Below are 12,230 nucleotides of genomic sequence, written 5' to 3'. Positions count from 1 at the left end.
CTACCATTTTACTTGCTCCATTTGACCTGAACTTTCTTGTGCATCTTTACCTTAGTAACTTATCACTAGCCTCCAAAGCACAGCTTCAAACTCCAAGCCATTTCACCACAGTAACATCACAAAGTTACTAACCAGAAACTTACTTGGTGTGTGAAAACTTCTCTACTGCACCTGGATCCAAACCAATCGTGGTAACACTCAAAACTACCACGAACAACATGCCAGACATTGAGTTTTTGCTTAGATCGACCTGATGTCATAGTTCACGCGGTGACCGCGTTCGTCCAGGCGTGCTGGCATGCAGCCGACGCGCTCTGCGACGCGCCCGAGCCTCTGTTGCTCGCGTGCTCACTTCCCCGCCTGTCCAACCATGCCAAACCTCGCCACCATCATCGTCTCAACGTTCTTAACTCCTCCCTGGCACTCACCGACGCCGGAGCTCGCCGCAGTGAGCACGGGCAAGGTCCGGCCAGCCCAACAGTGCGGAGCGCACTGTGCTCGTCACCATCCTCTTGATCCTATGCTCGTCTCCGCACGCCCACAGTGGCCGCGTGACCTCCGTCGCCTTCTCCCCCTCTCACTGACGCCGCTCGTTGCCAGGCGCCGTGGACAGGTGTCCATCGGCGGAGCCCGAAGCACCCTCGCCGCTCGCCTATAAATAGAGCCGCCCAGCCTCCTCGAGCACCATCCAGCACTCACACACACCCCACGATCGAGTAGGAAGCCTGAGCCCGGCCGGGAAAGCCTCGGGCCACCGTCCCCGAGCTCGAGCTCGCCGGTGATCCCCTCTGGTCACCGCAGTAGCTCCAGCCCCTCCCAGGCCTGGGCGACCCCTCCAGTGCCTCCGCCTCTCTCCGGTGAGGCCGTCTCGCCCGCTTGGAGCCCCTGGAGTGGCCTCTGCTCGCCGTCTTCCTCAACTCCGACGACCTCCATGTTCTGCCTCCGCTTGCGAGGTTGATTCCGACATCGTCCGACCGCCCTAGCTACGCTACGGGTACGGGCAGGTGCGCCTCAACCCCCTCTTGCCATCCCTCCCTCTCGTTTGGGCCAAGGAGCCCTCGTCGCTGGTGAGAGCTCCGGTGAAGCCGCGGCCCCCTCTGTTTCCTTCTTCCTCTTCCCCCACCCGACTAGCGGGGCCCGCTAGTCAGCCACTCTATACGCGCGCGAAGCGGTACGAGTGGTGGCGCCCCTGGGCTTTACGCCTTCGACGTCACCCCCAATCTATTTCTTTTATTCAAATTCATTTGAATTTACAGAACAGTTCAAACAGTTATAACTCTTCAACCATAAGTCCAAATGAATTGATTCTTTTTACATTGTGTTCTTTGATTAGAAATATAGCAGCTCAACAAAGATGAGGTTTTTCTGAGCTGTCTAGAATTTCTGGTGATTTTAAGAAGTGTTCTTGATATTTTATTTTTGTGTTTAAAATTATTTTGAGAATGTGAGGCTTGTCTTGAGGATCACCAGGAGGCTTGTGAACCTCATCTGCACTAAGGCAAGCCACAACAACATTTTCATGGTGCCATTTCAATATTTGTAATTTTCTTACTTGAATGAAATGATTAATCCATGCATTTAAATAATTATGGGGTTATTAATATTCTGTTAGATATTGGTTAGTTGTTATGCTTGATTTACAGAATAGTTGAAACTAGTTTAGTGGATAAAGCAAGTTAAGATTTATTTGAGGTGATGTTAGAAATAATTTTGTTATGCATGTTAGCAATTATTTAAAGCTATGTTTTTGCCCTCATAGATTGATAAAAATTTGTTAGAAAATGTTCTGTTAAATACTTGTTTAATCATATTACCTGTCTTATAGAATGTTTGAACCCAACTTAGTGATAAAGAAATTAAGAGTTGTTGATAGTGAAATCTTTTTGACAAGCATATGAGAAATTTATCGGAGTTACTTTCTCGCGTAAGAAATTAATAAAACTCGTTGAAAAATATTTTGGTTAAGTTGTGAGTCATCTGAGCAAGTAGAGTTATTTGAGTTGTTGACGTTTTGCTTGGTGTGTATAAGGATGACATCGGTCATTTTTATCATTATATGATGCATGTATTGTTTTGCATTTCATGGCATGCTATGACACCGATCATTTTTAGCTTAAAGTTAAACTTGAATATAACTCAACTTGAATATACCGTTGACTGGGTCATGGTGCCGCTGAATCAAGTTTATTTCCAGTGCAACCACATTTGCCTTTGTGGGAAGGCCTTGATTCGGTCCATTGACACGGCCTCTGGTCGGTGCCTCCATCTAGTGAAGGTTATGTCGTGCTTGCCCTGGCCCGGTAAGCAGACATAATCTTGTGTGCTCGTTGATGAGATTATGGTACCGAGTCCCCGAGTGGGAGTGTTTTAACCACGACAGTGGTCGGGGTGTCTTTGGTAGACACGGGGCCACCCAGGACCAGCCCGTTGGGGATTTGGGTCGGAGTGGCCGGGAGAGTGCTGTGGCAATGGAGGGGTTTTGTCGGAATGCCGTTGGTCCACCCGAATGGGAGTGCGAGGCCATGGGTTCCGTGGTGTGGGTACAGTGTGCTACCTCTGCAGTGTGTATAATCTATCGATAGCCGAGTCCACGGTTACGGACACCTCGTAGTAGGTCCCACCATGAGTCAACGTTTAATAAAAATTGCACACTAAGCTATGAACTTTACATTGTTGATGGATGGCAGAAAGGCCATCGAGGCATTTGGGACCAAATGATGGTCGTGGTTGTGATCGCCGTAAGGATCACGAGTTGTTCTTGAGAAAGACCACTTTGGTGGTGTTTTTGTGATCTGACCACTTTGGTGGTGTGTTTGTGATCTAGAGATGATCACAGTTGGTAAGCTGTCCCGAGGGACGTTCGAGCATGATCACAACATGTTGACATATAGTGTTGCATTTTTAATAATTGGTTAATTATCATGATATTGTTTGTCATTATGATTATGACTGTTGTGAGCTTGCAAGTACATTCAATGTACTGACCTGGCGTGTCATGCCAGATTTCAGGAAAGTATCATTGGAGAGGAGCGCTGTTCGAGTCTAGATCGTGTCCACATTGGTGTCCCTGTGATATGGAGCTTCCGCCACGACGTTATTCCGCTGCCACGTAGTTGTTCGGATTGAGGCCCCTTTATGTTCACTAAATAATGTACATATTGTTCAGCCGCACCGAGTGTGCCGCTTGGCCTCGACAGCTATTGTAATATAACTCTATTCCTCTAGCATCAATAAAGCGGTTGTTATTCTGTACAAAGATGTTGTGTGTTGCCAGAAGACATGGTCTCTGGGCTGGCAATGCATGGTAAACCGGTCGCTCTGAGATGGGGTGCCACAATCACGCAGGTATCTTGGGATCGTTCCGATATTCTTGTGACGAGAACATATTGTCCTTGGTGCCTCTTAACATTTAGGGGTTGTGGCAGTGTCCCCAGGAGTTGAGCTCCGAGGTGTTGTCGTCACAATTTTATCGTTGCAGTTCTGGAATACCTGAGTTCGCCGACATCGAAAATCTCTTTTATGCAGTTAGTGGTGAGATAACCTTGATGCCACCTAGTACTGGGGAGGGAGTTTGGGAGTATTGCCACAGTCGTATAACGGATGCTTTTCGAAGGTTGAGGTACACGATTTCCGAAGTTTTCTTGGTTATGTGTTGACGGATGGATACAGTTGGAGCATAGGGCTTGTTAGTTGTGTGATATATATTGTGCCTCCCTGTATCCCCAATACCAGATTGCATAACCAGAAAGTTTCGGGAGTTAATAGGTGGGAATTCAGTTAGCTCCTAGAATATCTTTCCGACAGATGCATGATATGGGATTGGGTAAATCTCTATCATATGTATTTGTTCCGACTTATTCCACAAGCCAAATCCTTTGTTTTTGTTTTTGTTTGTCGTATTCGAGTTGCTTCAATGTCAAGTGTTGATTCCATACCTTCCCTAAGTGGTGTTCTCATACTTCTAGGTGAATACGAATCCTTCTTGACCATCGAGATTGTCTTGACAATTCTTTTCCAACCGATGTGCTTCTCTTGAAGTTAATCCTATCCTTTCAATATGTGCAAGACCAATTCTTGGTTTTTCTCAATGGTGTTTGTTTCATTCATCCCAAGTTGCCTTTGTTTTCCCACCCTCCCACCCTTTTCTTCAAGGACTTAGATTTCTTAATCAAGTATCCTTTTTATTGATGGAAAGTCTCTCCATTATTTTCCATCAATGTTCTTATCTGGTGATTCTCAGGAAGATACTAAGGAAGCTTCAAGTTTATCATTCTTCATTCTCTTTTCTTCCCCGGTGGACTAAATTCAAGCTTTCGGTGTTGATCATATCTCTTTCCTTATTTCAAATGCTTTCTCATGATGGTACACCTCTTAATCATTCACTTCTCGCTATTCATTTGTTCTAGAGTGCTGAAGATATCTCAAAAGACTCGTCTTTTCATTCAATATCCATTCGTTCTATTTCGTGTTTCTTATCTCATTCAAGCCATTTAATTCAACTGGTGCAATCTCTCTTTCAAGCAACTATTTCCAATGGTGTTTTCTTTTGAGTGGGCCCTAACCCACAGGTCTTGTCCCAGGATCTTACCTGACTCTTCTAATTGTTTTTCCGGAGCTATTCTGAAATTATTTTCAAAGCTTGACGTAAGAATGGGTTCCATCATTCATATGCCTTTTCCAAGATTGCTTTCAAATTCTTTTCATAGTTGGTTCAACCTTTCTATTCTTCATTCCGGGGTGCCTCAACAATTCATGGTGGTGTTTCTCGTCGTCATTCTCAACATTTGAAGACCGAAGAAGAGTTTCTCTTAAATCTTGTCCATTCTCTCGAAGATTCGTAGCTCAAGTTTCATGCTATCCTCTCAAATTGTTCGGGCTGTAAGAAATTCTTTTCATACCCATCCAACACATTTCAGGAGTTGCTTCCTTTCTCGATCATCCGAAGGCCATCATTTCTGAATGTTACTCATTCCCAGCTTTCAACTATCGTTCTCCATATTCTTTCGGTGCATCATTCAAGAATTCTCTAATTAGCTCGTGATCTCTTCGTTCACTTGTATCTAAATTCTCTCAAGTATCTTCGTTCATTTTTCAATTCTTCCTGGTGATGCATTCATTTTCTTCGTTCATTCTTTTAATCATTATGGCGGTTTGTCTAACATTCCTCTTCTGTTGTTATCGTATCAGTTTATTCATTCTTTCCAAATTCTACCGGTGAATTGTTGAAGACTTCTTCTAGTTTGCACCATACCCCTCTTCAATCTTTTCAAGAAGAATTAGTAGTATGCCAAAAAAATCCATTGTTTGTCATCAATTTAAGTTGATGAAGGATAAAACATACAATAAATCTTATTCTTGTTTCCCTTGAGGCGATTATAATTCCTTCTTCCGGAGTTTGTTCATAAGGAAGTAATTCTTGGTTCTGAGTTATTCATCTTTCTTGTCTGGAGTTCAAAATTATCTCATCCCGAAGCTCCATCTAAAACATGGCAAGGCTTCACTGTGTGTTTTTAACTTCTCTTTCTTTCTATCATCCTTTTATTACCGGAGTTCTTCATGGAGGCTCTACATGGTGGTTCGTCAAATAATTCATTCCTTCTTCTAGTGTTCGTCAACATTCTTGTTGGAGGAGATCAAGCATTCTCCATCGCACATTCTAAAATGCAATTCTTTCTACATTATCTTTTGAGGTGGTGTTATGCCATTTTTGACAATTTCCTTCATGTTTCATGATTCCAAGTTGTCTGGAATGGGATATTTAAACCCATCATTTTGTTCCTTGGAGTTATCTTGGTATGAATTTCACTTAAAGCCTTCCCTAAGGAATGTTAATAATGGTGGTTCTTATCAATGACCCAAGTTATCTAATTATGATCTTGGTGGAAGAAGTTTTTATCTCTTGTTCGATCTAAATCAGGCAATTGTTTTCCTTTAGTGGTCGGTTGTCACCTAATAATTTTGAGATGTTTTCCATAATCCCACAACAAGTTTATACCTTGTGTTTTTGATTATCCAACAACTCCGTTCAACCCTTCTTCGTAATGATACTCTTTCAATTGTAGTTGGGAGAGTTGTCTTTTTTTCTTCTTCTCCGTTCTTTCCTTTCCAATGATCTAGCTTCTATTGTATCATTCCGGAGGCATTGGGATGTTGCTCTCTTTGTCCCATCTTCTCATTTTGCCAAGATCATGTTCTTTTCCATCCTTATCCATTTAACCGGAGTGTGGTGTACTCTTTTCAAGTTCCTTTCATCTTATCAAGTCTGCCGCTTTTTCCAAGTTCTTTCCATCTTATCAAGTCTTGCATCTCTTTTCAACCGAAGTGCTGTTCGAATTTGTTCTTCCTTGTTCCGTGTTTACCTCGTCTTAACCAGAGTGGTTTCAGTTCCTTCTTGTCCATTGTGCTCGTCATTCATAGCTTTGCAACCTCCAAGGTTCACATGGTGTTCCTTGTTTCTCTTTTCTACCAGAGTGCTCTCAATTTTTCGTTCAACTCTGTTGTGTTCTTCTTTCAAGTTTTCAATCTCTTAAGGTTTGTGGTTTCACTCGTCTATCGGAGAAGCCACTTTGTTTTGCCTCTTTCTCTTCCGTTTCCCTCCAGTGCCATCCCTGGGATCTCGGGTCGAGATCCTCTTTTAGTGTGGGAGAATTGTGACGCCCCAAGATCGGCGCTCCAGAAGACTTCTAGCTATTCCAAGTTTCACCGTGTGACTTGTTTGTTTGTTTGTTCCTTTCTTCATAGCATTTTTTGCATTGCATCATTGTTGACCCACAAGTATAGGAGATTGATACGTCTGCAACGTATCTATAATTTTTGATTGTTCCATGCTATTATATTATCTGTTTTGGATGTTAATGGGCTTTATTTTACACTTTTATATTATTTTTGGGACTAACCTATTAACCGAAGGCCCAGCCCAAATTTGTGTTTTTTGCCTATTTCAGTGTTTTGTAGAAAAGGAATATCAAATAGAGTCCAAACGGAATGAAACCTTCGGGTGCGTGATTTTTGGAACAAACGTGATCCAAGGGACTTAGAGTGGGCGCCAAGCAATCAACAAGGCGACCACGAGGCAGGGGGGCGCGCCCTCCACCCTTGTGGCCCCCTCATTGCTCCACCGACCTACTTCTTCCTCCTATATATATCCATATACCACGCAAACATCCAGGAGCACCACACCACCGCCGCAACCTTCTGTACCCAAGAGATCCCATCTTGGGGCCTTTTCCGGAGCTCCGCCGGAGGGGCATTGATCACGGAAGGCCTCTACATCAACTCCATGGCCCTTCCGATGATGTGTGAGTAGTTTACCTCAGACCTTCGGGTCCATAGCTAGTAGCTAGATGGCTTCTTCTCTCTCTTTGGATCTCAATACAAAGTTCTCCTCGATTCTCTTGGAGATCTATTCGATATAATCTTCTTTTGCGATGTGTTTGTCGAGATCCGATGAATTTTGGGTTTATGATCAAGTTTATCTATGAACAATATTTGAATCTTCTCTGAATTCTTTTATGTATGATTGGTTTATCTTTGCAAGTCTCTTCGAATTATCAGTTTGGTTTGGCCTACTAGATTGATCTTTATTGCAATGGGAGAAGTGCTTAGCTTTGGGTTCAATCTTGAGGTTCTCTATCCAAGTGACAGAAAGGGAACCGACACGTTTTGTATTGTTGCCATCAAGGACAAAAAGATGGGGCTTATATCATATTGCATGAATTTATCCCTCTACATCATGTCATCTTGCTTAAGGCGTTACTATGTTCTTATGAACTTAATACTCTAGATGCATGCTGGATAGCGGTCGATGTGTGGAGTAATAGTAGTAGATGCAGAATCATTTCGGTCTACTTGTCTCGTACATGATGCCTATATACATGATCGTGCCTAGATATTCTCATAATTATTCGCTTTTCTATCAATTGCTCGACAGTAATTTGTTCACCCACCGTAATACTTATGCTTTCTTGAGAGAAGCCACTAGTGAAACCAATGGCCCCCGGGTCTATTCTCCACCATACAAGTTTCCAATCTATTTATTTTGCAATCTTTACTTTCAATCTATATCATAAAAATACCAATAATATTTATCTTATTATTATCATTTCTATCAGATCTCACTCTTGCAAGTGGCTGTGAAGGGATTGACAACCCCTTTATCGCGTTGGTTGCGAGGTTCTTATTTGTGTGTGTAGGTACGAGGTGACTCGCACCTGGTCTCCTACTATATTGATACTTTGGTTCTCAAAAATTGAGGGAAATATTTACGCTGCTTTACTGCATCACCCTTTCCTCTTCAAGGGAAAACCAACGCAGTGCTCAAGAGGTAGCAAGAAGGATTTCTGGCGCCGTTGCCGGGGAGATCTACGCCAAGTCAAGACATACCAAGTACCCATCACAACTCTTATCCTTCGCATTACATTATTTGCCATTTGCCTCTCCCCCACTTCACCCTTGCCATTTTATTTTCCCTTCTTTTGTTCGTCTTTCCAGTTGCCTTGATGTCTTACTTGGCTCGTTTGCTTGTTTGGTTGGAATAGTTGTTTATTTGTTGCTAAACAGAGAACCTAAGATCTATGGATCCTCATCCGCTTGCTAATCTTTTTAAGAGATCCAATTATGGTGAACCAATTGCTAGTGAGTTTTGTGCACTAGATTATCTTTATGAAGGTTTGCTTGAAATTCGTGAATTTGAAAATTGCAATGAAGTACTTCATGAAGTGATTCATGATAGATCTTTGAATAAAAAGCATGATTACAATGATGATAGTATAAATTATATTAATGCCATTTGTGCTTATAATATGCAAAACCCTAAGCTTGGGGATGCTAGCTTTGCTATGTCCACTACTTGTTGCAATGATCATGATTGGGGTGATTCTTCTTATGATCTTGAAAATTTATTTAAGCCCCATGATGAATATGAGATTGATAATAATGTTTGTAATAATATTGAAAGTGGGTTTGGAAGAGTGTCGACTTTAGATCCCACATATTTGGAGAATGTTCAATCTTGTGAATTTTTTGATAAAAGTGGGCTTGGAGAGGTCATGACTTTAGTTAATGTTAATCCCACTATTTTGGAAGAGTGTCAACTTTACATGTATGTGGATCATGTTGAGAATATTGTATGTGATAGATATATTGTTGAATTTGATTATGACCCTACATGTAATTATTATGAGAATGGAAATTATGGTTGTAGAAATTTTCATGTTACAAAATTACCTCTCGTTATGTTGAGATTGCTATCGTTTCTTTCCGCTTCCTTGCATATGCCAGTTTTTGGCTTGCTATGATAATTTGTTTGCTTATAAAATACCTATGCATAGGAAGTATGTTAGACTTAAGTGTGTTTGTCACATATTTTATGATGCTCTCTTTGTGCTTTAATTCTTGTCTTTCATGTGAGCATCATTAAAATTATCAATGCCTAGCTAAAAGGCTTCAAAGAAAAGCGCTTGTTGGGAGACAACCCAATATTTTTCCTTGCTGTTATTCAATAAAATTTTTATCTAGCCTCTGTTTTGGTTGTGTTCTTTGTGTTTAATTAGTGTTTGTGCCAAGTAGAACCATTGGGAAGACTTGGGGAAAGTCTTTTTGATCTTGCTGTAAAAAACAGAAACTTTAGCGCTCACGAGAATTGCTGCCAGTTTTTATTGGAGAGTGATATGTTGTTAATTATTTTTCCAGATGATTAATAGATAAATTCCTCACGTCAATAAATATATTTTAGAATTTTTGTGGTTCCAGAAGTTTGCGTTAGTTACAGATTACTACAGACTGTTCTGTTTTTGACAGATTCTGTTTTTCGTGTGTTGTTTGCTTATTTTGATGAATCTATGGCTAGTAAAAGAGTTTATAAACCATAGAGAAGTTGGAATACAGTAGGTTTAACACCAATATAAATAAATAATGAGTTCATTACAGTACCTTGAAGTGGTGTTTTCTTTTCTTTCGCTAACGGAGCTCACGAGATTTTCTGTTAAGTTTTGTGTTGTGAAGTTTTCAAGTTTTGGGTAAAGATTTGATGGATTATGGAACAAGGAGTGGCAAGAGCCTAAGCTTGTGGATGCCCAAGGCACCCCAAGGTAAAATACAAGTACACCAAAAAGCCTAAGCTTGGGGATGCCCCGAAGGCATCCCCTCTTTTGTCTTCGTTCATCGACAACTTTACTTGGAGCTATATTTTTATTCGCCACATGATATGTGTTTTGCTTGGAGCGTCTTGTATGATTTGAGTCTTTGCTTTTTAGTTTACCACAATCATCCTTGCTGTACACACCTTTTTGAGAGAGACACACATGAATTGGAATTTATTAGAATACTCTATGTGCTTCACTTATATCTCTTGAGCTATATAGTTTTTGATCTAGTGCTTCACTTATATCTTTTAGAGCACGGTGGTGGTTTTATTTTATAGAAATAATTGATCTCTCATGCTTCACTTATATTATTTTGAGATTCCTTTAGAACAACATGGAAATTTGGTTTTAGTCATAATAAGATGCTTTCATATAAGTGCATTGAATACTAAGAGAAGTTTGATACTTGGTGATTGTTTTGAGATATGGAGATAGTGATATCAAAGTTGTGCTAGTTGAGTAGTTGTGAATTTGAGAAATACTTGTGTTGAACTTTGCAAGTCCCGTAGCATGCATGTATAGTAAAAATTGTGTAACAAATTTGAAACATGAGGTGTTATTTGATTGTCTTCCTTATGAGTGGCGGTCGGGGACGAGTGATGGTCTTTTCCTACCAATCTATCCCCCTAGGAGCATGCGTGTAATACTTGGTTTTTGATGGCTTGTAGATTTTTGCAATAAGTATGTGAGTTCTTTATGACTAATGTTGAGTCCATGGATTATACGCACTCTCACCCTTCCATCATTGCTAGCCTCTTCGGTACCATGCATTGCCCTTTCTCACCTTGAGAGTTGGTGCAAACTTCGCCGGTGCATCCAAATCCTATGATACGATACACTCTGTCACACATAAACCTCCTTATATCTTCCTCAAAACATCCACCATACCTACCTATTATGGCATTTCCATAGCCATTCCGAGATATATTGCCATGCAACTTTCCACCGTTCCGTTTGTTATGACACGCATCATCATTGTCATATTGCCTTGCATGATCATGTAGTTGACATCGTATTTGTGGCAAAGCCACCATTCATAATTCTTTCATACATGTCACTCATGAGTCATTGCACATCCCGGTACACCGCCGGAGGCATTCATATAGAGTCATATCTTGTTCTAGTATCAAGTTGTAATCATTGAGTTGTAAATAAATAGAAGTGTGATGATCATCATTAATAGAGCATTGTCCCAATAAAAAAAGAGAGAAAGGCCAAAAAAAAGAAGGCCCAAAAAATATAAATAAATAAAAAGGGGCAATGCTACTATCCTTTTTTCCACACTTGTGCTTCAAAGTAGCACCATGATCTTTATAATAGAGAGTCTCTTGTTTTTTCATTTTCATATACTAGTGGGAATTTTTCATTATAGAACTTGGCTTGTATATTCCAACAATGGGCCTCCTCAAGTGCCCTAGGTCTTCGTGAGCAAGCAAGTTGGATGCACACCCACTTAGTTTCTTTTGTTGAGCTTTCATACATTTATAGCTCTAGTGCATCCGTTGCATGGCAATCCATACTCCTTGCATTGACATCAATTGATGGGCATCTCCCTAGCCCATTGATTAGCCACATCAATGTGAGACTTTCTCCTTTTTTGCCTTCTCCACATAACCCCACTACAGGAATCAGCTACTTTGCCGTCCGCCACGGCGGACGGCAAAGGCATGAACGGCGGACGGCAAAGGCCTTTGCCGTCAGCCGCGGACGGCAAAAGGCTCCGGCAAAGTAGGCTTCGGTAAACATCTACTTTGCCGTCTGCTACTGATGTTAAAGTCTTTGCCGTCCGCCGCAGACGGCAAAGAGAGCGCGGCAGACGGCAAAGTAGGCGGACGGCAATAATTGCGCTGTCAGTCCGTTAAGTGGCTAACGGCAGGCCTTTGCCGTCCGCCGCTGACGGCAAACTTTCTAGTGTCTTTGCCGTCCGCCGTATGATGTCATCTACACGTCACTACATGGCAGGTTCTTTGCCGTCTGCCACTGTAGGCAAACTGACCAAACGGGTCAACTCCCAGGAAGCACAGCTGGATGCCACGTGCCTTCTTTGCCGTCCGCGGCAGACGGCAAAGAGGCCGTTGCCGTCGGTGG

The sequence above is a fragment of the Triticum urartu genome, chromosome 2A, assembly GCF_056163025.1.
Source record: "Triticum urartu cultivar PI428250 chromosome 2A, HENAU_Tu73, whole genome shotgun sequence".
Lineage (NCBI taxonomy): Eukaryota > Viridiplantae > Streptophyta > Magnoliopsida > Poales > Poaceae > Triticum > Triticum urartu.
This window is presented reverse-complemented; position numbering follows the sequence as displayed.